This window comes from Psammomys obesus, unplaced genomic scaffold (assembly GCF_907164565.1).
Source record: "Psammomys obesus unplaced genomic scaffold, mPsaObe1.curated_primary_1811, whole genome shotgun sequence".
Classification (NCBI taxonomy): Eukaryota; Metazoa; Chordata; class Mammalia; order Rodentia; family Muridae; genus Psammomys; species Psammomys obesus.
Genome location: NW_026593895.1, coordinates 1,378,365 through 1,404,682, shown reverse-complemented (window position 1 = coordinate 1,404,682; position 26,318 = coordinate 1,378,365). Strand labels below are relative to the sequence as shown.

General features: G+C 49.4%; 1 protein-coding gene across 7 annotated transcripts in view; it reads right to left on the bottom strand.

The window, feature by feature from the left end:
• The window catches only part of Mgll (monoglyceride lipase), a 178,169-nt gene that overhangs the window by 36,838 nt on the left and 115,013 nt on the right, over positions 1-26,318 (bottom strand). The gene's annotated exons all lie outside the window — the stretch shown is intronic.

The following is a 26,318-nucleotide window of genomic DNA, read 5'->3' as shown; positions in this document are numbered from 1 at the left end:
TCCGGCTGCAGCCTCTGCACACTCTGTGGTCCCCGGGCAACTGAGACAACTGAACCCCAAAAAACAAGGGTTTGGTCGCTGCCACCCAGGAGCCCCGGGTCCTGATCCCGAAAAACAGCTGGAGCTCATATCTTGTAGAGACACTTGAACTCCACAGGGGGTGGTGCCTCACGTCAACCACTTTGAGTAGAGTTAAAAGTAACCAGGGAGAACAGGCAGGGCGTCCCCAGTGCTCTTGGTTTTGTTTTCCCTCAATGCTGGACATCAAACGCCTGGCCTCACACAGAAGCTCCACGACAAGTGTTAGGAGTAATCCGAGACAAATTCACACTGGGGGGGGGGGGTGCCCAGGGCAGCAGAGTCCCTGCTACAGTGTTCTTTGTAAGCAGGTGGTCTCCATACCACACCCATGAAGCTCTATTCTCCTATTCTAATTTCAGAACATTACAAAACAAACAAACAAACAATCCTAGAGGTAAAGCAAACATGAGGGAAAATGCCCCAAACAGCAAGTGGAGGCTGTACCCTAGGGTCTTATAAGGGGCCATCTGTCTATATTGTGTTGACAAAACCATTGGCCTTCCCTCAGCACCCTTCTCCTCCCCCCCCCCCCAAAACAAAACAAAACATACCATGGCCAATTGGATGATTAAAACTTTAATTTTTTTGGTCATTTTTTTTCCGTCAAATTTCTAAAATGAAGTAGTATTTTGTCATTAAAGGGAGAATGAGTAGCACTAACAGGGCAGGAACCGAGGGGCCAGAAGCCTGCAATCAGAGCTGCTGGGTGGCTGTCACTGGAGTCCGATCCTTTATGCTTCTCACTGAGGTGCAGGCTGTGGCGAGGTGCTGAGCATATGAAAATGAGCCTGCTAAGTGAATGTGAGGGGCGGGGGAGCAGGGGAAATGGCAATCAGCATGGAGAGCCCCTTAATAGAGGCAGGATGCTTCTGCTGGCCTGGATTGGAGCCATCAAGACAATTCCCTAACTGCCACAGAGGCATGCCTGGGATAGAAAAGGCAATTATCAGGACGAGCTTCAAGAGACACCTCTTGCGATCTGAGCCACCCTGGCAAACACGTCAACAGGCATTTGGCAGGCTGACTGCAGAAATGCCTCTGTCTTTGGCCCCCTATACACACTTCTCTGCAAGGTGCCCCAACCCCTTCAGCAAGGCTTTAGCCTAAGCCAGTGGTTCTCAACCTTCCTGGCGCTGTGACCCTCAGTGGTGATGCCTAATCATAAAACTGTTTTCATTGCTACTTCATGACTGTAATTCTGCTACTGTTATAAATCACAATACAAATATCTGATATGCAGGATGGTCTTAGGAAACCCCAAAAGGGGCTGCTACCCACAGGTTGAGACCTGCTGGGGTGATGCAGAGGCTGTTGTAGCACACTCAAGCCTTAGCTGAAAAGGACTTGAAGCTCTTGTGCGGGCTCCTGAGATGCCGCTCTCTCCTTACAGCCATGAGGACAGGGTGTAGAGGGAAGGTTTCAGAACTCATTCTCAACTCTCCAAAGCACAGGATGGATATTCTCCCACTCAGCTGCCTTCCCACACCTGGCCTCTCCTCGGCAATCCACCTGGTGGCCTCCCATGCCCAGGAAGGACATGGAATGCCAGGCGTATGTTACAGGGATTGGTTGTTTGTTTGTTTGTCTGTCTGTTTTGAGACAGGGTCTCACATGTAGCCACAGCTGGCCTAGAACATCCTATGTAGATAAAAAGCTCGCCTCACACCCACAGGGATTCACCTGCCTCTGCCTGCCAAGTGCAGGGACTAAAGGCTTGCGCCACCTTACCACAACGTCTGTCACAGGGATTCTGTCACAGGCACTAAGCACAGAAGCTGCTCTGGAATATATGTAGGTGGAGGCGTGGCCACGAGGGTGGGGGTCATGCAAGTGTTGGTACAACCATGCCGGTAGTACGGTTCACAATGGCAGCCCACACTGTCCTGCACTCAAAGTCACCAGGACACTAAATCCTACTATTGACACAGGAAAGGAAGTCAGCAGAGGAAATTTCCAGAAAGGCTTCTTAACTAAGCACAAGGACACCAATTCTAATTGGAAAAGTGAAGTTGACTTCACGGCCTTAATGGCACTGTCTTCGGCCAAGATGTCTCATCTTCAAACTAGCCAGTCACCTGTACCAAGCCAGTGCCACCACCACAGGGCCATCAATACTAGAAAGCCCCTGGCCCTGGAGCCCATGCCTGCTGGCCTTGTCCCTCTCACAAAGATCACAGAGAGCCTCTTGCACACGTGTCCTCTGTCCCTCCACGTCCTGACCCTGGCGGTGCTGTCAGAGGTCCTGTGCAACACGTGTGACAAACTGCCCTGCGCTGTGCTCACCTCCGACCCAGTGGCCTGGCCGCACCTAAACAATCACGCTCCTGGATTCTCTCCAGTGAGCGAAACAAACTTTCTTCTGGTTCAATTCACAGCTACACACAAGGGCAGCTGTCTAGGCAGGAGCTGCTGCCTCTGGTGATTTGAATAAGAAATGTCCTTCTCCATAGACTCGGGTGTTTGAGCACTCATCTTCAGCTGGTGGTGCTGATCTCAGGGAGCCTCCAGGCAGGGCAGCTGCTGGAGGAAGTGCGTCACTGGGGCAGGGGTGAATCTACAGCTTTGCCTTCCCTCCAGCTCCCTTCCCTTGTTTTCTATGTGTGGCTGAGGATGGGATCTCTCTGCTTCTTGCTCCTGTTGCCACACCTCCCAATCTTAGTTTGCTTTTTCATTGCTTTTATATTGCTCAAAGAGGCCTGGGGAGATAAAGAGTTTTATTTGGTTTATAGTTCCCGACCACTTTCCTTCCAGCATGAAGGGAAATCAGGGCAGGAACAGGATCCTGGAGGCAGCAACAGATGCAGAGGGGTGCTGCTTACTAGCTTGCTGCCCGGAGCTTGCTCAGCCTGCAGGTCCATGTGCCCAAGGGTGGCATCACCCACAGTGGGCTGGATCCTCCACATCAGTCACTAATTAAGAAAATGTTCCACAACTCACGTACAAGCTAATCTTCTCAACTGAAGTTCCCTCTTCCCAGTTGACACTGGCTTGTGTCAAGGTGTCAGAAAAAATTAATCAGGATACTCCCGGCACCTTTATGGACTCTTACGCCTCTGGTGGTAAGCCAAAATTAGCTCATTCTCCCTTAAGTCACTTTACGTCAAGATATTTTACCACAGCAACAAAAAGTAACCAGTACACCACCCTTGATAATGACAGAGGTCAAGGTCAGTAAAAAGGCCGGCCCCTGGTCTTCTTCATGCACGAGCTTGTCCTGTCACATCAGGGCCTCCCTGTCTCTCCCCCATGATCGTGGCCATATGACTTGCTTCACCCAGTGGGATGACAGCTGAAATGAGACTGAGCCTCAGCTCTGAGATGCACCCCTTGCCTCTGGCACCCTCAAGGGTTTTTGTCACTGTCCTAGAAAGAACAGGACCCAAGTGTGGTCCAGGTCAAGTGTGAGACACAGAGAGAGCAAGACCAGCTGAGGCCCTGAGCTGAGCCCAGGCCGGTGACTAAGTTAGTAAGACAAAGAAGACATATCTGTTGTTATAAGAGGAATTTGTTATACAGCATCGTCCTGGTCATTCCTGACTGAGTCACGCAGCACAACAGCAATCTACAAAGATTGATCTCTAATTTCTCCATTATTTACCAGGGGCTCTTATTTATTGGAAACTGCTAGGCATGTCCCAGCTGCACTTTACAGCAAATACACTGTCACTATGCTTACTTCTCTCCCTAGCCCTGCCATCTATCTGACACAAAAATCACAGTCCACAATCGGATGCATGCTGCTTTCCCACCATCACCGCAGAGCTGAAAACCTCTCGGGCAGAGCCACTGTAGCAAGTTAGGGAGCACCTGCAACAGAGGCACAGGCAGACAAACAGAAATGGCTGGGAGAGCCTTCTTTCAAGAGCTTGTGTCCTGGCATTCTCCGACAGAGCCAGGGTAGAACTCCATCTAAGCGCAATGTCACCTAATCAAGCTGTGTCAGCAGAGGGCTGAGGACCACCCCCACACGCATGCACCTGGCGTGTGTTTGTCAATCTGTGTTACACTGGCCTGAGGTCTTTTGTTCCTATCTTATAGACAGAGCAATGAGGTTCATGGGGCTCTGTGTGATTCAGTTTCCTGTCATCCCATCCCTTCTCCTGCCACTTTCTCCTTTTCTCACTTTACCTACAGTGTCTGGATTGCTCCTTTCATGAGCCAGGTTCCCTCTACCTCTGAACCTTTGCCCTGGCTGTCAGCTCCTCTCATGTCCTTCAGGTCTTTGTTTAACTGCTATTGTTCCTAGAAAGGCCAGAACAAGGATGGCACCCCAAGGCCTTTTGCCCCTCATGCTATTTTTCTTCATGGCACTTCTTTCAGTGGGAAGGAGTCTGAAGTTATGCCGTTGAGCTTATTGTCTGACAAGGCTGGGCTTTGTTCCCTGTTGGGGCTGGAAGAGCCTGACAAGGAGCCTAAGTCCCTGTGGCGGGTTCCCATTAAATTGGAGATGTACAGGAACCTGCAGAGCCACAGCTAGCTCCATTGGTCGTGAGGTGGAGCCTGTGGGCCAGCCTCCAGCAGCAACCTGCCTGTACCTGTAATTAACTAGCCGCCCAGCCTCTCTCTGCTGGCGCTCTAAGCTGTTAGTGCTAAAAGACACAGTGTCAATCTCATCTTAATAGCTCTGTTATGCAGGAGCGGGTAGGATGGGGTAGTCACCTACAATTTTCTCTCTTGCTCTTTCAAAAGACCTTCATAAAAAAATCAGATATATGTATTATAGCAAAACAATGGGAGAACCAGTCAACCTGCCATGTCAAGTCAATGACAAGCTTTTGCTTGAAAAAGTGCAAAAATACTTTGGCCACAAGGGTAACATCACTCTGGGGGGTGGAGGTGTTGAGGGGCAGTCCTTGAGGCTCTTAACAACTCCCATGGTAAGGTGCCAGCCCTGTTTGTGGTCCCGAGATGCACAGTGTCTGGGGGAAGCTCAGCCCTCAATTTTGATCCCAGGCAGCGTTTCACAGACCCAGCCGCATCTCTCCCTCAGGCTCCTCATAGACGTGGCCATAGCTCTCAGGCTGTGTGCCACACACAGTACTCTGCAGGGCTGGCATGCCTCCTTGTGGCCCATGGGTCACCAGCATCAGTGACTGTCACTGGTACCCAAGGCTCCCTGCAGGCCGGTTGAGGTGGTGCTCCCAGGAAGAAATATTTGAGGACAGAGAAGCAGTGGCTCTTCCTAGACAAACTTCGTCCCAGGGGGCTGATGACCTGTGGTTCTGGGTGGGCTAGGGGCATCAGTCAGTGCCAGCTGAGCACCCCACAGACTCTGTAGCCCATCCTGCTTCTCCACTTGACCCAGGGTTGCGGAATCCTCCCTCTGCCTCCTGAGAAAACACAGCAAGGGATTCCTCTCCTTTTTTGGTAAAGAAAGTTTCTACTGAATAAACACCCTCAGGCTCTCCCAGTCTGCACAGACAGGCAACTGCTAGAATGCTGCTAAGTGGCCCTGTGTTTCTCTACGGTGGGCCAAGGAGATGATTACTTCTGCAGCTCACTGTGGCAGGCCATGACCCTAGACATTGGGTCATGCCCTCAAGACCACGGCCAGGCTGGAGTAAGGGTTCTGGAAACAAAGCAGAAGACAAGGCAGAGTCCCTGGCAGGATTCACATCTGCCCTGCTGGGAATGTGCAGAGCTGTAAAGAGAGAGTATATCAGGAGGAAGCACCAGGCCCATCACACAGATGGAACACCAAGGCACAGAGGTCCTACCATGCCACCAGCAGACAATAGACAACTGGCCCCTCTGGGGCACAGAGGATGCAACTGCCATGGGACACAAAGGTGCTGGAGACCTTGTAGAGGCCTCTTTTCATTCCCGAGATGGACCCGACTCTGTCTCTGCCCCCAAGCTAGGCTCAGGTGCCACCTTGGAGAGTTGGAACATCTACAGAGCCTTGGCAGAAGGTGGGGAGCTGGCACCACACCCCACCAGACTGCCTGTCATGAGCTATTCCTGGACTTCTCCTGTCACATGGTGCAGAAGCCCAGGGCCACTTGCTTGAGCACTGAATCCAAGCCAAACTTCTCAGAGGCAAGCCCCGGGGGCGGGGCAGGGTTAAGAGGGCAGAGGTTGTGGCTGCAACACCCCAAAGCAGCTTCCATTTAAAGTTAGTTGTAGCAAGGAGAAGCAGTATGAAGATTTGAATCTGGCTTTGCCATGCACTCTCTGTGTCTCCTTGGACAAGTTACTTAATGTCTCTGAGTGTGCTTTTTGAATAGGGACACTGCAGAAATAAACAGGCTGATCTGTGTAAAAAGTTACTTGAACCACATGATGGAATTGCCAGTCGTGGAACAGTGGAATAGTTGCTTGGTTTTCTTTAAACACAGGCCATCTCTGGCCTGAGTTTACACTCACAGGTATTTGTTTCATAAGTCTGACCTTCATCATATCCATGGGGACCCTCAGCTCCAGCAGCTGTCACTAAACAGCTGTTAGTGCTGGGTGCCTGGAAGGCAGGGACCGGCGGGCCTTGGTCTCTGTTCCCAGCACGGTGGTGTGGTTGGAGGAGGTGGCTCTGAGGCCCACTGACACTGAGATGGCAGCTGGGCGTAGGAGGCGCCCTGGAGGCTGGTGACTGACTGCCAGGCTATGCTGAGCCCGCTGGGCAGCTGGCTTCTCCCACAGGCTCTGTTTCCTAGAGCAGGAAATGGAGTGCTGGGCTGTGTTGAGGATGAGGTCTTGTAGACCCTGGGGTGAGGGTCTCTCCAGGCTTCTGCTGCACCATCCTCTATGGTGTCAGAGCCCACATGGATGCCGCAGAGGCCAAAGGACATCAGCCACTCAAAGTTGTTTGGGCAGCTGCCTCTAAGTTGACTGATTCAGGTTAGAGTTAGCGATCTGCTTCTGTACAGGCATGTCCTAGTGTGTCTGTGTTCATACATACAGAGAGGCAGCTCATGCCAGCCTATTCTTTCCCCATATGTTCTTCTCAATCACATCTCTGGCAGGGACCCCCTGGGTCAAGCTCTCTGCAAGCCTTGAGTGGAAATAGCTTCTCTCTCAGATGTTCAGTCAGGCACTAAGGGCCCTTGACACCCCAGGGTGACACACATCAAGCGTGTGTCCTCTTTTCACAATGGAAGCAACAGACGTGGCCCTATGAACGCAGCTGCACTCTGAGAGCTGGTCCTGCCTTGACCTGTGGCTATTCTGTCCTGGCTAGGTGGAGACATGGATGCTCCACCTCCCCCTCGCCCCCTTCAGCTTACAGAGGAGAAACCAGACCTTCAGAGCATATTACAACAGTGCTACCTCCAAATTGGTGACATTATCACCAGAGGCTTAGGAAGCACCTTGCCTCCCCAGAGGCTGGTCTGTTCCATTTGAGGACCAGCTGGGTACCACCCGCCCCCTCTTTCCAGCCCTCCACTTGTTTCTGCTTGTCCTGAGCGTTGGCAGAGGCCCAACCATTTATTTTTAGTTGTTGATGGGCTGGCCACTTCCTGGTCATGTGCTGCAGTTTGAGCCCTGTGGCAGAAAGACTCAGCTCACAAGACACTCTATCCCCTAGTAAGACTCCAGTGTGCACCCCACATAATCACGTGGGCTCCTCAAGGGTGTGCTTACACAGAGGCAGCCTCAGCAAGCTCTTTCAAGCTCAGCGCCATCTGCAGCATAGTCTGGCTAAGCCTTCACTTACAAAGGGAAAGGCAGCTATTGCAAAGCAAGGAGCCTGGTGCTCATATCCAGGGCCAAGCATGTGGCTTCAGTTGTTAGGGACTTGAAGATCATCCTCACCCCATAGGATGAGAAGGGGAGAGGCCTCCTCGTGTGTCTACTCTGCAGAGGGAGCTGTACACAGATTGATAATTCCCTTTGACATACAGGAAGTAGGGGACATAGAGCCAGACTTGCCTGATGACAGAAACAGTGGGGTCTTCTCCCAGGTTTGGCCTGGGAAGCTGCCTCCCCTCACTTCAACAACGTCCCTCTCTCTGCCTCCTCCTCAACAGTACTAGAAGATCACATTGTGTCCCACTGAGGACAGACACATGCTCCACCTTCTGGGACTGCCTTTAGGAAAATATTCAGAATTAGAAAGAAGCAGGAAAGAGTCCAGGTCCTTGTTACCTAAGCAGGATGTCTGTGCATGGTATGAAGCCAGCTCTGCGGAGCTGCAGTGGTACACGTGTGGACACACCCAGTGGATCTTCTGAGCCATCCCAGCAGCCAGGGGATAGTATAGCACTGCAGGAAAGGGCTCCATGGGGCACAGGGCCTCCAGAGTATATGTTTTGCCTGTTTTTAATTTGCATTTCAAGATAGAGTCTCACTAGTAGATTAAAGCAGGCTAGCTTATCCTCTTGGCCTACTGAGTGCTGGGGTCACAGGTGTGCACCACCAGGCCAGCTACAAGAAAGCTGAAACACAGCTACATGCTACACTATGTCACCCCCTCAACATGTAGCTAACATACCTGGCCAGTGTCCCTGCTATGGCTACCCAGCTTCCTCCAGAACAAGGCCAGGTCAGAACTGGTGGCCACAAAAACATACTCAAGAACACAGCCTCTGCTTCCTGAGGCTACCCTGCAGCTCAGAACTGTCTGATGGGGATAGGAACTCCTTTGGAGGGGACCTCTGGACTGCCAGAGCAACTCCATTTTGCCTAAGTTTTAGCTAACTCCATCTAAGGGTTCGGCCAGTTGCTAACCATACATCCTGCCAAGAACAACATTCTCAGAATCTGCATTTGAAATTTTGTGAGGTACACCACTTTACAGCATAAAATACTTTGTTTTAGTCGACTGAACTGAAGCTTTGGTCCCTGGCCTGCCTCTGGTGTGATGTAGTTGTGGTTTTGTCTTCCCTCCCCTCCCCTTCTCTAGAGTTGAGAGCTCCTTCTGGGATGAGCCTGCTCTCAACCACCAGTGAAAAAAAAGGATTCTCTGACTTTTATCTAGTGGCATTACCATGTCTTACTTGGACACAACATTTGGAGGCCCAAGTAAGATTTCTGTCACTCAAGAGGGTCAGCCTCACTCTGGGTCTCTCTGGCTTGGCTTCACAAAGGAGGTGAACCCCGAAACATTCCAGGTCCAAGCAACTCTCATACCGGGACCAGAGAGTCCCAGAATGACCACTATGTTACCCAACACCCAAACTGACCAAGTCCTTCTGGGCCTCATAAGAAGTAGGTTTGGACATCTCTGTCTGGTTTAGTCTCTGGTATGGCAGTGAATAGTGGCTGAGACTCCTTCCTCCCCAGCATCTTCCTCTAAGAGTCAAGACACTGAGAAATCCTGGATGCTAACTTGTGGTTAAATCCTTATCTTATGTCTGTCTCTGGAGATGCCTGAGTGAGTGATTCCACAGTCCAGTTTGTCTATTCTCTCTCAGCTATTGCTCTGTGCCTTTGTATTTGTCCAGGGTTTTCTAGAGAAGCAAATTATAGAATGAATATCTCTCTCTCCCTAATAAATCCCATGCATACACTCATAGGCAAATTATTAGAATGTCTCACAGGCTGTGGTCCAGCTAATCCAACAATGGTTGCCTATGAACAGAAGGTCCAAGAATCCAGTAGTTGCTTAGTCCACAAGGCTGATGTCTTAGTTGGTCTTCAGCATATGCCAAAACCCTGAAAAAGTAGCCTCTTAGTTGGTCTTCAGCATATGCCAAAACCCTGAAAAAGTAGTAGTGAAGGGATGGGCTTACTAGCAAGACCAAGAGCTAACAGGCAAACAGAGCATGCTTCCTCCTTCCAAGTCCTTTGCATAGGCTACCAACAGAAGGTGTGGCCCAGATTAAAGGAGGATCTCCCCACCTCTAAGAGTCAGATTAAAAGTGGGTCTTCTCACTTCAAGTGATTTAACTAAGGTGTGCCCAGCCATTTGGGTTTTAGTTGATTCCAGATGGAATCAAGTTGACAACCAACAAGAGCCATCGAAGTCCCTTTCTATGATGTCCCTTGGGGACCAGCAAACCAGCTCACTTTCAGAGCTCACCGGGGTAAAGGGCAAATGGAAGATGACTCAGGGTCTCCCCTCTTCCTTCAGGAAGAGTTCCTGTGCCCTGTGGTCTCTGCTCTGTGAGTGAGCTCTCATCTGATGTTGTATTAGTGAGTCTGGTAAACACCAAGCCTCTCCCTTTGCCTCCTTCTTACTCGGCCCCTCCTCCTCTTCATCGTCTACTCGTCTTGCAGCCAGCAGCACCAGCTCCCCCAGCCCTCCTCCCCAACAAATTTTCCTGGCTTCTCCTTCCCCCTCTCTTCAGAGTGAAAACGAACAGCCGGCCTTCTCCCCATCTTCTTTCTGATCCCAACCCCTCACATCCCTGCCACTGAGCTCTGGCTTACAGTCTTGCTGGACCCCCAATCCTGTACCGTTTTCCCTGTATGGTAATGTGCCAACCAGGCCAGGCCAGCCTGTGGTGCGGGGTGCACTGGTGGCTGTGGAAAGCACTGGGGCAGCAGCCACAGGGAGGGCAGCTGCTGAGCAGACCTTTCCCCTTTCTTTATATGTTCTGGGAGACCCCAGACATCCTGGCAGCCTTGCCAGCTGGCGAGTATGAGGTCCCATCTCAGAGTGGCCGAGAGGTGTGTTGGCCAGTTTTTCGGTGTGGCAGGGTCCCTCAGCAGCGTGGTTTTGGCAGGAGACTGGAGAGAAAAGCTATACGGGTCCTTCCTTCTCCATCTCCAAGCAGGCGTCCTTTGAGGTTAGATGTTCTTTCTTTTCTTGGAACTCTTGTCCTCTGCCTGCTGTCTGCCCTTGTTTAGGCCCCACCAACTCTGGATACTCTTGCTTTTGTTTCTACCACTTTCTGGGTTCCTTAGATATCTGTTTTTTTGTTTTTGTTTGTTTGTTTTATACATTTTTCTGTTTAATGGGTCCTAGGTTACAGGTGCTTATACGTTTAAAATGGGCAAAGTGAAAAAAAGAAATCATTAAGAGGTTTGACCCACAAAAGAGCCAGGACATCCCTGCTTCATAGAATCTTTATTCTATCCTGAAACTTGATATCTTTATAAGATGGGGAAATTTATTAAACTTTTCAGGTTGTCTGCTCTCATCTGTACACACACACACACACACACACACACACACACAAACTGGGTTATGGATATGTACGTCAGTGGATGCAGTCTTACAGAGAAATAAATGCCTTTCGGGTGTAAACAATATTGAGAATCTGTCACATGCTGTTTTAGCTCACTGAGAAGTTGGCTCTGCACATAGGATTTGGCCTGCTCACTTCAGACCCAAATATGTTTGTCTCAGTTTCTGCCAAAGCCCCTGTCCTTGTGGTCCCCTAACTCTGTGACAGGGAAAAGAAGAACAACAGAACACCCCAGGCAAAAAGCACTGTGCGTTTGAGAACAGCTAAGAGGCTACTATTGCTTATCTTATGATATAAAGATGCCGATAATAAAACCTGCTAACGAGATGCTCACACAAAGAAAGGATAAAAGAGATCCCATGTCTAAAATCTCTCAATAGTAACTGCAGCATCATAATCAGCCAAATTCTGTGAGATACTGTAAACATCAATTGAATGATTATGATTTTAAAAAAGCATAAGTCGTAAAGCCTGTCTTATGATTTTTATAAGGCCAAGTGGTTTACTAGTATGTACATAGGTAATACTAATTTATTGCATTACCAGACTGTGTAATTTGGACTTAAGATGACATTGCCCAGTAACTTCTAAGCTGAACAACTGAGTACTCAAAATAATCACAACTGGGCTTATTAAATGTTAATATTACTTCAGGAAAGGAGGGGATAGGCAAGGTCACTGGACCCTCACCTGAGGGTCCCATCTCTCCTCCCACTACTTGCATGCAGTTTGGCCCTAACTGCAGAAAGCCTCAAGGTTTCCTGGAGAAAGTGGGGAATATAGGCTAGAAAAGTAGGGATGGAAGGGGTGTGTCCACCCATGCAGCGGTGGGAAAGCTGCTATACGTGCTGGGTAAAGACCCCCAAAACAGGCATTGCCTAACACCCTCCCCACTTTAGGGAACACTCCTTAGAGAAAATGGCAATTGCTGATATTATCATGCCTCATGGTATTTATTCATTTCTAATTGTTTAATCAAGAGGGCTTTACACGTAAAGGTTGGGGTGGCTGACTGTAATTCATAGGTGCTTAGCTCTCTGAGTAGCCCCCGGCCCTTCCTGGTTTGCATTGACGAACACGTTCTCTCATTCAAGGTTACTGATATTGCTAAATCTCTTCCTGAGATGTAAGTGTTCCCTTTCGGGATCAGTGAGACCATAAAAAAGTTAAATTATTTGAGATAAAATACATAAAGACAGAGACAAAACCAAAAAAACTTGAAGCCAAGTCACAAAAAGTCTGAATATGTTGTTCAGGGGTTTATGGGAGATGAGATTTAAAGACAACTACTTAACGGTTAAAATTTGTTAATGTTCCCAAGGTTCTAATTATACATTCATGTAATAAAAAACTGACTTGAAAATGCCTAGTCGTTTATATCTTGGCTAACTTTGTTAAACTTGAACCATTTGAAAATGCCAAGTCATAACAGCAAGTGTGGCAAGAATTAACTGTAATTTTATTCTTGTAAATGTCTCCCGCTGTAAACAGATCTTACTGTTCTTTCCTGTAGTTATATTCTTTGTGATAAAATGAGCTACTTAATATTAAAGATCTGTTAAATTGGTTTAGATTTTGTAAAACTATAAAAGGATCACAACAATGAAGTTCCCCATTTTTCCATGGACCGTATACTTGGCTAGAAGTTAATTTTGGTACTAAAAGAGCACCAGTTCAGAATTACCCTAAAGTATAAAGATCCTATCCTGTGAGAGTTACTAGTTTATTATAAACCATTAGAACAAATAAAAAAAAAAGAAGAGTTAATTATCAGTCACCTTATAAATGATTAAATGCCGTTCATAGGCCTAGGATAGTTTTTGTAGTCATACAACGTACAAATGCAATTCATTTACAGGGAAAAGATCGGAGGGAGGCACCAGTTCATCTCTCCCATTATACATCTCCTGTATGTGTTGTCAAAGTTAAGCCTAAAGCAGCTAACTCAAAACAAATTTAAAAGTAAACTTAAAAGTTTGTCTGAAATAAAACAGTATTTCAAATCTTGTGTATTTTAAAAACTGACTATGAAAAAATGAATTTTCCCCTGAATGATTGAGGAAAATGGGCTAATTTATAATACAGTTACATGACAGGCCATCCCTAGGCTCAAGAAGTACCCTTTCCCTTGGATGGGACACCAGCTAACCTGCATGTTCACCTCATTACAGGACAGAAAGGCATGGGGACCTAAGATTTTCGGAGTCTCTCTTCTCTGGTTGTATAGGTCTAGCTAGGAAAACCTCTTCCTTACCTATAGGGAAAGAAAATAACTCCCCACATCTCACATAACAGGGGTAGGGTGGAGGTGGGGGGTGAGGTGTGGGGGGATGGAGGACCTCAGAGTGTGCACCCACATCCTAAATGTCTCAAGCAACCTCAGAGAGGCACTCAGCAGTGACTCCTCCCTTGCTGTCTCCTGAACACGAGGAAGCTGCCAACAGGGGAGCCTTGTGCCTAAGCCTACCACCCAGCTGGTATGCGGACTGAATCCTAGTCCATTTGGCCATGCCCTTTACCCTGGCTTTCAGTTCTCCTCTGAGCAAAGCTAATCACAGGGCTGAAAAGTCAATACCTGGTTTTGTAAGGAGTCCCAGAGGCGTGTTAAATAGAAGACAGAGGCTCTGCCACAGGGCCAGTGAGCACAACAGGCTGAGCTACGCGCACCCACTTAAACACTGACTTACAGTTGTCACCCGGTGGATCACATCCTGGTAAAGCAATGCCCTCCAGGGAGGAGGACTGGCCTGTGCAAGTCCACCTAGACCAGTCTCTCCAAGTCACTTTTCAGAGACATCAGGGACTGGCTCTTCAGCCCTGCTCCCATTGCAAACCTGGAAGCCAACAGGTCTGCAGTGGCTGGAGCTTGATAACGCTCCGGGTGGAGCTAGTCAGCTCCCCAGCCTGGACTCTCACTCAAGGAATTGTTACCAGCTCTGTTATATCTGGGAATAATAGGTCTGTTAAAAAAAAGGGGGGGGGGATTAAAGAACTCATCTCTTTAATGAGTTATGCCTGGCTATGCATCCAAATAACAGTTGGTCCTTGTAGATGATATAAATATTTTCCTAAAAATAAACAGAGCCTTACAACTCTGTAGATGGCTTAAATCTACTAGCTGCTGAGAAGGAGAGGCCAACAATAACTGATTCCAAAGCTGGCTTGACTGGAATCATGGCCAACCACCTTCCTCACAGGCCTTGAGGCCCTCTCCTCCTTCTCCCCTAGGTCTAATGATCTGGCCCTGCTTATTTAACTGGCTGCATTTGTTAAATTAATTCACCTAAGGGCCCAATAGAACGATCTCCTTGTATAATGAGTCAACTATTTGATTGCCCCTCAGACTGGTGGGGTGGGGGGGGGGAAGAGGGGATGCACTGCCCAAAGTGACTCCTTTGCCCTAGTTTCAGCCATCTCATGCTCCCTGAAACTGCTCCTGTCCCCGACAATCTCCCCCCCCCCCCCCCAACCATCAGGCTAAGCACATTCCTGCAGAGCAGAGCATTTTCACACAACCACACCTACAGCCTTGGGAGGTCCATTGTTTTATAACATAAAACAAATTGTTTTAATCAACTGAACTGAAACTTCTACCCCTGGCCATCCCCCCGGTGTGATGTGATTGTGGTTAGGGCTCTATAAACCCTACCCTCCGTCTCTCTATCTCTCCAGGGTGGAGCTCTTCCTAGGATGAGCCTGCTCTTCACTGCTGACATCTGACTTTAACCCTGTGGCATCCTGCGTCTCAGGTGAAAGCAGCCCCTGCCTGTATGTGTCCAGCTGCGTGATGTGCATTGAGTCCATTTGGCCTCTCCTCTAAGCTCAGCCCCCAGTCCTCCCTGCACCTGCCCCTTCTCTCTTGGTGTTCCCCCATTCTCAAACTCTCCCAGAAATGGAACCCCAGCTTTGGGTGAGTCGGAGATGAGGCTAAACTGAGGACAGTGTCCTCAGGGAGAAAAATCTGTTCATCCATTGTCACACCTGGCCTCAGTGGCCATAATCTCAGTGGAGAGAGAGGGAGGGAGATGGAGAGTTAGAAAGGGAATTAGGTCTAGCTGGGAAATGAACACATGACTAGGACACTAAAAATACAACCGTTGGTAAATGCCACCCTGAAGCAAAACATGGATGTACGAGTCTGGAACAGGTGTGTGTGGAGGGCAGTGGTGGGAGTAGGAGTGAAGAAGGGAGTTACTTAGAGAGGTGTAAGCTGGACCCCACCGTGCTGGCCAGAGCATGGCGTGTGAGGGTGTCTGCCCAGCCACAGCCAGTGCTTAACTTTCAACAGTTCTGACACTTGCACAAATCTGTGTGCTGGGAAAAAGCTGGAGAACGCTGGCCAGGTACCCCAGCCATCATGAGCAACTGCTTTTTATGGTGGCTGGGGTGGCAGCCAGCATTCTCCCTGACCTAAACCCCTCATCTGGGACATCCTAGCAGGTACACTGGTAGGAGCTGGCCACACTGTTTGCATCAGCACCGTCCTCCCCTCCCTGGGCTGGTTTGGCCCTCTCCAAACTTTGGCCACACCTGTTGTCAAGCCCAGGCCTCTGCATGTCACTCCTGGAGTGGTCTCCATCACACATGGCCTTAGGAGCAGAACCCTGTCTAGCCATGGCACCCTGCCTGGCCCTGTTTCTTCCAAGCTGAGCTTTCCCGCTTTTGAACAGGAGCACATGCCCAGGGTGTTTGGCTTCCTGCACTGTCGCTAGTTCTGGGCCCTCTCTGGGCTGGGAGGCCTCAGGCTGCCTTTCTGAGGCCCCCATTAGCCCTCTCTCTGCAGCTCCTCATTCCTCATGTTTCTCTTCTGTACTGTGTTTAGTGGTGACTTTCCAGTGCCCAGAGAGCCTTCCAGACAGCACTGTTGTTGACGTTAGTAAACCACCTGCTTCTCCCCCGGACCCCCCATCCTCACCCCCTTCTCCCCCTGACCCCCCATCCTCACCCCTTCTCCCCCGACCCCTTTCTATGGGCCTCTCTCTTCTTAGACACAGAAACCACCTCTGACATGCCCTGGGGAAGAAAGCAAGCTTTTCTTTATAAATGGATGGCACGCTGCAGCTCCTTTGTGCTCCAGGAAGCCCAAGGGCCTGGGGGGAAGGGAAGCAGAGGAGCTGTCCAGGCAGGGGCAAAGGGGCAGCCGAGTGGGGGTGGCTTCTCCCAGCCTCCTCCACCACCTGTGCCGCACAGTTGTCCCTGGGGTCTTAGCCCAGTGTACATGCAGTATACATGGACTGAAGGATGGGAAGAGCTGGAAGAGCTTGGGCCGCACCAGGCCATAGTTGAGTGCAGAGCCCTGCTATGGGGCATGCAGGCCAGCATTTTACAAGCTGTGTGCACCCTGGCCACAGTAACTGGACCTTCTTCCAATGCTGTCATAAGTCACACCACGCAAGGTTTGGAAAGCTCCTTGCCAAGACAACCGGGAGTAACATAACCGTTAATAAATGATTGCTAAATCAGATAGAAAAATCATCTTGTGCTTCGGTCGGTCTTATTTTTAATTAAAACTTGAACTCTAGGGTTCAAGTGGTCCTCTAGGTTTAGCATCCTCGGGTGGGTGGAGCACAGCTGAGGAACCTTGAAAGCATCCCCTGAGGTAAGCAACCTTGCATAGGCTGTGGTCAGTGTCAGAAGGCTTTCCTGAGTGCCAGGCACGCTCTGTGGATCAGAGAATTTCATTCCTTCCTAACCTGCTACTGACTTGGAGTCTGGGGCTGCTGAGTGAAGGTGAGAAAACAGGCCCAAGGTCACAAAGACAGTAGCTTAAAGGAACCCACCCTGGGTCTTCCAGACCTCCAAGTCTGTGCTTTTTCTCCACACCTGATATAGCCCATAAAATGCACAATAACAGATATAACCCATGATACATAAAAGTATTGTGGGCATAACCCATAATAGGTGAAACTTCCTCAGTTCCAGAACCACACAGAGCAGCATCTCTGGAGCAGACAGCCCTCCCTGCTCAGCCTTCCTTTTTTTAGCACAGGACCACGTGTAATCTGGCTTTTTCTCTCCTTCAACAAGTGACTCATTTAAACACTTCAGAAACTGCCTCTTCTAGAGCCCCAGAGTGATTCTGTTTTCTTTTCGCCAGGAAACCTTAAATATTTTCATCAGAGGGACCACATGAGTAATTCTGGACCAGTGACTATGCCTTCAGGGTAGATTCCTCTTGAAACACTACTTAGACAGAAAAACCAGCAGGCGGCTCCCACAGGCTCCAGGGAAGATGGTCTGGGGGAGGGGAGGGGTCCTCCCAGAAGCTCCAGCTGTCAGAGGCAAAAAAAAAAAAAAAAAAAAATCACTGCCATCAGACTCACCCTGCAGGCTCCTGTCATTCCCAGGAAGCTGAGCAAACAGGGGACCTGACTCATGTGTAACTCAAGGCTCTCACTGCACCTTTCCTCAGAATCACTGGCTACTCATCATATGAAGGGCACTAGTGTGGCCAGGTGAGATGGCTCAGTGGGTGCAGTGAATAAGGACACCTGCCGCCAGACCTGATGACCCCAGTTCAAGCCTCAGGAGCTAAGTGGTCAAAGGAAGAACTGACTCCCAAGGTTGTCCTCTGACCTCTGACCTCCACGTGAACACTGCAGTATGTATGTGCTCTGGCCTCAGTGAATCTACCCTCAAGCACAAATAAAGGTAACAAGAATGATAATAAGAAGAAAGTTTGTGCCAGGCATAGTGGCACACACCTGTAATCCTAGGACCCAGGAAAGCGAGGCGCAAGGTTGTAAATTTCAGGTCAGGAAAGTCTACATAGTGAGTTCCTGGCCAAACATCAACACGACAAAGAAAGACAAAGTTGGTGAAAACATAGATGAAGATGGCAGAACTGAAGGCCTGCAAGAATGGTCCTGTGGTGGGCTGGATTATTTTCCTCATCAGAAAAAGTGGATTGCTTAAGCAGCTTTCCCATTTCACTTTGAAAAATACACAAAGAGGGTTTCCGTTTAGAAATGACAGAAACTGTCCATCTGAGGAGACTACAAACTGGAAAAAGAGCTTCTCTGTGTAAAGGCAGTGTGCCTAAGGTGTGATAGTTCTGCGGTTGAGGGAAGGGGAGTTCTCTAGCTGCTCCTTCATCCACTCATTCCTCACAGGTACACACAAGTACTACAGAGGTACAGGCGGGGAAACTGAGACCCTGTGAGGTTACCATCATCATGCCCTGTGAAGACTGCCCAGCACGGACTCCTTCCCCCTGCTTACACATTCCATGCTTCTGTTAGTCAAATCCCAACCCAAGCACGGCTGCTACCTACTAACTCTCCTTCTGGGTCTGTCTGTCCCCTCAGCCACGCTGATGCTTTGGACCGAGGTAATGCAATGGGTCTCACAATCCGCTGTTGGGGAAAACCTCCACCTTCAACTCTACCCCATAGCCTATCCACTCTTGTGGACATCTGGCCACCTCTGGGCTTTGGGACCTTCCAGATCTGTGCTCTCCCTTCCGTCTTCTTTCTTGCTCTCTCCAGTTGCCCATCTTGGGTCACGGTGATAGACAAATGGACAAATGGAGTAGTGGCCCTGTGGGTTCTCTAGATTCTGGAAGTCAGCTGCACCACAGAATCAGCACGTGTTCGTTTTGTTGTTTTTCAGACAAGGTCACATTACACAGCTCAGGGTTGCCTGGAACTTGCTAGTTCAGGCTGGCCTTGAACTCACAGAGCTCCAACTGCCTCTGCCTCCAGGGCACTAGGATTAAAAGTGTGCACTACCCCGCTCCCTCTCCCAGTATGGCAGTCTTCGTGTCAAGACTTTTGTTTCCGATGCCAAGTCTTGCTTTACTTGTTGGGCAGGGGACTATCTGCCCCTTCACCAACCCTGTCACAGTCATGCTGCCCTCTGTGGAGCAGGGGGGCTCTGGAGCTCTTCCTGAGGTCACCCAGGCTGTAAACAGTAAGGTGAAGGTGAAGGAGGCAGGGAGCAAGAGAGCAGCCCTACAATTCCGTATTTCATGGCTGATGGCAAGGATGGACTATTCAGAAACACATGGGAACAGGATCTTAGGCTGCAGGGTCTTAAAGGGCTCAGGCCTAGTCCTCTCTGTCCCTCAGGGAAGGTACTTCATATGTTTCCTGAGTGGGTACACGAACCGACTAAAGAAATTCTAGACCTTCTTTGTCCTCAGGGCCTCCATTTTAGAAGATAGAAAACTGTTCCCCAAAGGAATTCTGTAGCCACTCGGTTTAGCTGGAGAAACAGCCAACATCAGCAATCTGTGACTTAAGAGCTTCAGCGTGGTGCCAGCTCAGGCAACTCTCAGCTGTTCAATGGAATTTGATGCTGGATGTGGTGCCAGATGACTTTTATCCCTGTGCTGAGGAAGCCAAGACAGGGAGGTAGTGAGTTCTGGCCAGCCTGGGCTACACAGCAAGACTCTGACTCAAAAAAAATTTTTTTTTTCACACAAACTACAATGAAGTGTTTAATATTTGCCAGTTGGCAAGTAGCTGAACCAAGGAAGCTGAGACGACCAATAACCTCTATTGTTTGTCACTGTAGCTAAATGCTACAACGATGAGAAGCTGGTTTTGGTTCATGGTTACAGAGGGTTCAGTCCCTTCCTGGTTATTTGGCTTTCTTCTTTGGACCTATGCGAGGTAGCACATCATGGTTGCAGCATGTGGCAAAGCTATTCACCTCCTGGCTGGAGTTAGAGAAGCAACCCTTATCCTCAACCCCACGACCTCTCACCTAGGCCCACACTTCCCCCAAGCTGAGGACAAAGCCTTCAATACTCGGGCCTTGGAGGACACCCTGAATCCAAACGATGGCAACTTCTGTACCAGACTCTTGGGTAACCAGTCCATCTGCACTAAGAATGGAGACATTGCCTGCCACCCCAGCACCCAGGAGGCTGCGGCAGGAGAGTTGTAAATTCAAAGCCAGATGATACTATATACACAGAAACAAAAACAGCACCCCCTTCTACTCATGAGACAACTTAATCAACACTCTAATTCAAGACAAAGGCATTTCAATATTCCGTTCTCTGGTGAGGAAACTGAGGCTTAGCATGTTCCAGTAACTTGTCTCTACTCCCCAGATGGTGCTGGATGTGACAGTCAGATATGTAGTACGTTACCGTAGAATGAAGGCTTGCAATCCCCACCTGGACCTTCCTAAACCACAGTTACTGATTCCAGCCTCACCTGCTTGATGATGCACCCCTTGAAATCCTGCCCCAAATTCTTTGGCTCCTCCCTGCCCCTGCTTCCCCCAGCCAGCTTCCTCTGATGTGTTCTGAGTCTCACAGACACAAGGCATCCTTGTATGAGTTCACAGGATCAATGCTGTCCTCAGTGGGACCAGGGCCAGCAGCTCTGGCATCATGGCAGCCATGCATAGTCCCAGATCTTGACAGGCCAGCTGAATCTGAAAATCTGGAGGTGCTGGCATCCTCTCCAGGTGTGCACCACCATGCCTGGCCGCTGCCCTCATCTTATGGATGAGCCAACTCAGACTGGCCACAGGAGAGAGAGGCAAATAACCGCATTTTGATACAAATTCACATCAGAGATTTCCTCAAGAACTGAAGGTCTGGATATGTGTAACTGAATGACAGACTGACATCAAAGAGGGGGACAGAAAGGGTAAGAAGCCAGGCGCTGCAGGCTCCTGGCACTCTAAGGGCAGTGGGGTCAGGTTCACTGTGCCTCATCATGCTCCCTGTCACCCCAGGTTGGCTGGGGACTCGGAAGCACCAGCAAGCAACTTCCTCTGTTATTTTTACTCTTGTATTTACTAAGGCGAGAAACGGTGTCAACACATTTTCAAGCATTTCTGACAGACATGCATGACTTGCCGCTGGCGGCCACCTACTTCATTAACAGAGTGCATCTCCCTGGGCCCTGAATCAGCTCTGGCTCCTGTGTGGAAACCACCACAGATCACCCTTGGGCTTGCCCCTGAATTTTTTCAGTACTATTTACGGCCATGGAGGGCCCACGCCTCCGTAGCATCATATCAGCAACGCCCACCATCATTCCCTCTAAACTTCCTCTTCTCTCACACCCTAGCTGAGGGCTTGTGTGTGTGTGTGTGTGTGTGTGTGTGTGTGTGTTTAATCTTCCTTTAGCACTTTCCATCAAATATTTGCAGATAATTAATTCACTGTTAATTTGCCGAGGATGCTTTCTTTATATTTTGTAAATAGAAAGCTGGGCCCAGCAAACTCCAAGTTTTTTTCCTTGTTTTTTCTTTCCATCCTTTCTTCCTCCCTCCATTCTTTCCTTTCTTTCTTGCCTCTTCCTTCCCTCTCTTTTCCCCCTTTTGCCTCCCCTGTCTTTTCCCTTCTCTCTCTCTCTTGGGTGGGGCTAGGATGGAACCTAGGGCCTCACACATGGTGAGCAGGTGTTCTGATTTTGGGCAACACCTTAGTGACAATGTATTTTTAACAAGCTGTGTTAGAGATACAGAAGGACACTTGCTGGTGAAGGCAAAATGCTTTAGTGGTGGGACATAATGACTGCATTCTAGGGTGCTGTGGTGGGTGGTTGATCCCAGTTGACTCTCTGTGGCAGAAGCTGCACCTCCCTCCTCTTTAGGCCCTCCTGACCTCCCCCCGCCCCCTGCCATGCAGTCTGGCCAGGATGCCTGTGTAAGGGGTTTCCAGGGACTCTCAGGAGCAGCTGCAGACCCTGTGACTGCGTGCACACCCACTGTGGTTCTGCTGCGCTATTTAGAAAGTCTCAGGAAACTGCCTTCTAGTGTCTACCTGTGTAGACACAGGTAGTCACAGTCTACCTGTGGCACCCTGTGACCTCTGCCTGCCTGTAGTGCTTCTTGCTGGGTCTTGTCCTGGATCCCCTCTCCCCTGGCTCCCAGGCTCATGCTCTTGCCAGCAATGAGCAGTCCTCTCTGCTTACCATCCCACAGGGATTCTTTAAAGGCCTGAGCTCTGCAGTTTAGGGCTCCTTTCTCCTTCCTGCTCCTCTCTCCTTAGACTTTGGGGCTCTGGCTAAATCACAAGATTCATGACAACTACAGATCAGAGCGAGCTTGTTGCCTCCCTTGCTTTGCCTCTCAACCTGGACTGCCATAGAGTCACCTGGGCTAACTATGAATTGCAGGGTCTGAGCTGGGCAGTGGTGTGTATATGCCTTTGATTTCAGAACTAGGGAGACAGAGGCAGGTGGATCTCTGAGCTCAAGTTCAGCCTTGTCTACAAAGCAAGTTGTTCCAGGACAGCCAGGGCTACACAGAGAAACCCTGTCCCGAAACCCTCCTCCCCCTTACCTCCTCCCTAAATTGCAGCTTCTAGACTGCACTGAAGATCAAAGACAGCAGGTCTGAGGATGAGGGAGGCAGACATCAGTCTCCATCCAGGCTCCCCGGGGGTTACAGTGGTAGCCAAGGCAAAAGCAGAGCTCCCTGTGGTCAGTATCCTTCTGTGCTGACTAATTTTAAGTCAACTTGACATAGGCTAGAGTCCTCTGAGAGGAGAGAACCTCAACTAAGAAAACACCTCTTTAAGATCAGGCTGTAGGAAGGCCTGTAGTACATTTTCTTAATTAGTGATTGATGTAGAAGGGCCCAGCCCACTGTGGCTGGTGGCACCCCTGGGATGGTGGTCCTGTGTTCTACAAGGAAAGCTGAGCAAGCCATGGGGATCAAGCTGTAAGCTGCACCTCTTCATGGCTTTTGCATCAGCTCCTGCCTCTAGGGTCCACCCTGCTTGAGTTCCTGTCCAAACTTCCTTTACTGACAGACTATGGTGTGGAAGTACAAGCCAATTAAATCCCTTCCTCCCCAACTTTCTTTCGGTCATGGCGTTTCATCATGGCAACAGTGACCCTCACTAGGACACCTTCCTTGTCCAGTAAGAGCCTATTCATGTGATGTGGACTATGGTGTGGTCCTGCCAACTCTGCAGGATCTGGGGAGACCAGTGTAGCTCAGAGACACTGCTCATTGCCTTGGCATCCAAGTACCAGGTGTGTGGCTCCCCTGTTCAGGGCTCACACTCATTTACAAGCTCCCCTGGTCCTTAGACAACAGATTCAGGGGCCCCAGGAGCCACCAGGCCCACTCCGCAGTGATGGGTCCCAACAGTGATCAGTCACGCTCCTATGAATAGACAATGTGGAAGCCCCACAACTCCCATATGAAACATTTCTGTCTCGTTCAAGGCAAGTTACAAATTCAACAGTGATGCCTCCAGTGCCATGGCTCCACGTGGATGACTGAGGTAGGGTCCTGTGGTTCTGAGAGAGGGGCTAATTAACAGGGCCGTAAAATGTCTGCTTGCCTCAGCTCAGCATCAGTCCCAGCATGATAAGTACCACATGACCTTGGAGAAGGGCTGCTGGATTGAAGGGCAGGCTGGGCTACGTCACTGTGCCAGTGTGTTCCTTTCTGCACAACGCCCCACCGAGAGGAGAGCAAACATGCAATTAGGAGCTTGAACCCGTATTATTATTGATGCTTATAACAACTGTTACCCCAGACTTTACAGAGAAAGATGTGGAGGAATGACATGAAAAATGGCCTTGTGACTTAGTAGAGCATCCAGAATGTACTCAGAGTGGCAACAGCTCTAAGTGTGGTGTGGCACAGGGAACCGCCAGCCATGACTACTCTCTCCCTCTTTCTTTCTCAGGATCCTTGCATTGTTTGGGGCAGCAGTTGACAATTCCATTTCCTTGCCTCCCTTGCAGCTAGCTACCTCCACGGAAGCATTTTTCTGGCCAGTAGGGTCCAGCTGGGAACTGCTGCAGGTCTCTGAGGAAGGTCTGTTGTCCTGGTCTGAGCTTAGCCAGCTCCTCTTGGCTTCCTGCTCAGTACTCCTTGTGGGAGAATACGTGGCTGAAGCAGGGCCCATGGAGTGAATAGTACAGATATGTAACATTTGTGACACTCCACCATTCTTATCCTGCCTGACTCTGTCATGGGAGAGAAACCAGCCTTCTCTTCCTTAGGCTGCTGTGGTGGGGTCTCACACTTTGGGCCCATATATGGTCCCAGCACAAAGGTCCTGGGTTATCCTCCGTTAGACCCTCCGTCTATGAGTTAGGGATACTAATCTCAGTCTCTAGGAGGAATTTAAAATAAAGGAAAAGTGCCTAGAGCAGACAGCATCATGCTTTTCCTTCTGGTAATCTATCCAATCCCATGAGGCCATTCTGGAAAACTCCAAAGGATAAAATAGAAAGCAAAGCTAAATTTCTGTCTGCAGGCAAGCTGCGAAACATGGGCAGCTAGAGAGCCACAGCACAGCCTTGGGGGATGCAGCTAATGAGGAGCCAGCAGGCAGCCGAGCGGAGATCTACAGGGTTCTATGGATCATCATCAGGGTTACAGACACCAGGACTTCTGTAAATAGCATGGTGGAAGGCGGCACTGTAGCCGCTGTGGGCTGTCTGTCCAGTTGCTATGTCAGATGCTTACTGTCTCTGCCTTCACTTTATCTCCCCATGGCCTCTGCAACTCAAGAGATGACCCAGCTGAAGGCAGTGATGCCAGGGAAAGAACCTCCCAGCTGTGCTGTCCCTGCACAGAGCCTTGGGGACATGCCTACTTGGGGATGCAGCACAGCAGCTGGTCTGCCCTGAGTCCTGGAGGGGAGGCTCCCCCCTGGCTCCCAGCTAGGCCCTTTCTCTTTAATCCCAGCATTCTGACAGAATCATGACCCACACGAAAGGTGAGGAAAGTGAAGGGCTTGGGTGGCTCAATAAGGTCCAAGTTAGATGGCATGGTCTTGCCATCAAGTGGGGACTTGGACCCACGGGTGGGGGTACATCCCTGTGTCTACAGAGAAATCACATGTGTGTGCATACACACACATGTACATACATACACGTGCAAAAGATGAATATGGGTTCATTTTTTGAATCAGACTCCCCCCTTTGGCACGTGCAGAGGTATTTCCAGCGTGTCATTCTGGGACCTGGAACAGGTGACCACAACCATCCCCACCCGACATTTCAAACATCATAGAGAGCTCCACTGGAACTTTAGATTTGTTTGTTTATTTTTGGTGGCAACAACAAAATGTGGGCTGCTTCTTTCTCCCTGGACTCAAAAAAAAAAAAAAAAAAAAAAAAAGAGTCCTTTAAAAAATGGTTTCTCTAAGCACCACAGTTAGGCAGTATAAACAAAGCCTCACACCGACTTTGGCTGGCCTTGCTTATCCGATAAGGGGGCTGACGCTGAGCTGTAAGACAGATGCCTGAGATTCAGGGTGCTCACTGAATATCAAGGGGTCCCCAGCGCATAATGACAACCTCAACTGATTTTAATGGAGACGAATGCCGCAGGACAAAGCCTTCCTGTCTCGGGATTTTCCAGTGTGCAGAGTGTTGGGCTTAATAATGACAGAGTCCCCACAGCAAAAGCCTCGGGGATAACCCTGGAATATTATCTCCCAAACAACAGTCTCACAAATGTAACCAGGGCTGACTGCAGAGCAGCAGAGAACATCACAGCTCTAATAGGGAAGAATTTAGTTAATAACCTCAATTACGGGAACATGTGCATACATCTAGCTTAAAAGGGGCTCCTGGCAAATCAAATTCACAGATCTTTGTGGACAAAAATCACCTAGCAGGCTGTCTGTCTCGCATGAGCTTCTCTCTGTGTGGCTTCAGCTCTCTCTCCTAGGAGACTCAAGCCACTGCCATGGCTCCCCTGTCCCTCCTTCCAACGACATCACTTAATTATCTACTCTCATACCAGATAGACAAAGTGGCATTCCGGGAGCTGGGCAGAATGGCACAGAACCACATGAGGATGCAGGGAAATGACTGTGCTGTCACTGGGAGCTTAGCTTCAGAGACTCAGACAAAGAACCAAATCTGGACGCTTTTCAGCCACAGGAACACCACAAAAATAACTCAAGGGCTGGCTGCCTACTGGGTGGATGGTATTGCTCAGTCATGGAGTGCTTGCCCAGCGTATTTGAGGCACTGCGTTCAAATCCTAGCACAAAAAGGGGCCAGAAGTTACACACTGACTTGCACAGTGAGCCCAGCACTGTTACCAGTAGGGTTTTTGTCACATGAAAAAAAATACATTTAACCTGGATGTATCTGTGCACATGTATATGTGTATACGTGCATAACCTGTACACACAAGTGTGAGTAAGTACATGTGAGTGCGTGTGTGCACATGTGAATGTGAGCGCACGAGAGCGTGCTTGCACATCAATACTCC